The sequence below is a fragment of the Argentina anserina genome, chromosome 5, assembly GCF_933775445.1.
Source record: "Argentina anserina chromosome 5, drPotAnse1.1, whole genome shotgun sequence".
Lineage (NCBI taxonomy): Eukaryota > Viridiplantae > Streptophyta > Magnoliopsida > Rosales > Rosaceae > Argentina > Argentina anserina.
This window is the reverse complement of record NC_065876.1, coordinates 1,534,384-1,535,298: the sequence shown is the minus strand read 5'-3', so window position 1 is coordinate 1,535,298 and position 915 is coordinate 1,534,384.

Sequence of the window (915 nt, the reverse complement as noted above, 5' to 3'; positions counted from 1 at the left end):
GATATTTGCTCTTATGAGTGAGTTTGAGATCGGCAAACGTTCTCTATTTGGATTTTTGGAGCGTGATGTGTGCATAGGTGTGCCAGTACTTACATATGAGATTGAGTTAATTGTGATTCCGTTGTCTTGACTTCTAATGCCGGCAAATGTGACGAAGGTTGAGAACTTTTCTTCGCTTGGTTCGACGTGTAGGTCGTCTGGTTTGTCCAAGCCTTCCTTTGCGTCTCACTATGAGTCTCTATCGATACTTAACCACTGCGATGTGAGTAAACAAAGCTTTAATAGGTAAACTGGGTAAATCTTGCTAAGGAAGTGAGGTCTTTTAGCGGTTTGTAGTTGTTCACATGTTGCCTCGAAAAGGTCTTGAGAGTAAGGTTTTCATGAGGGGTCTTGTTTAGCAAATGTGTTGATTTGTATGTGGAGAGATATGTGTTATTTTGTGTTTTTTACCCATTTATATAGTGATTTGATTAGGGTTTCTGCGATTCATTCGTCTTTAAGGATTATAGATTTCATTCCGTAGAGATTTGATTCTGATTACAACAAGGATTCTCATTTCCTTGCTGACTTTGACAACTCATGATTACTTGTGATCTTAGAGAATAACTTCCTTATGCAAGTAGGATTCCACGGATCTTGTAATATATATATATATATATAGTTTGGGCCACAGGTATTAGCCTATGGACTATATCACTTATAATTTAACCTTTTGTTAAATTGGGCTCAAACAAGAACAACCTCTTTGGTTTTTATCTATGGAAAATCTCACAGAGACAAGTCTCCTACTTACAGAGTTGGCTGCCATAAATGTGGTGTTTTTTTTTTAAGATTTGCTTTGGCCATTTTTCCTTAATGGCACTCCTGGTTTTCATGGAGGTTTCTTTGTTTGGTTTCGATTTTACTGATATGATC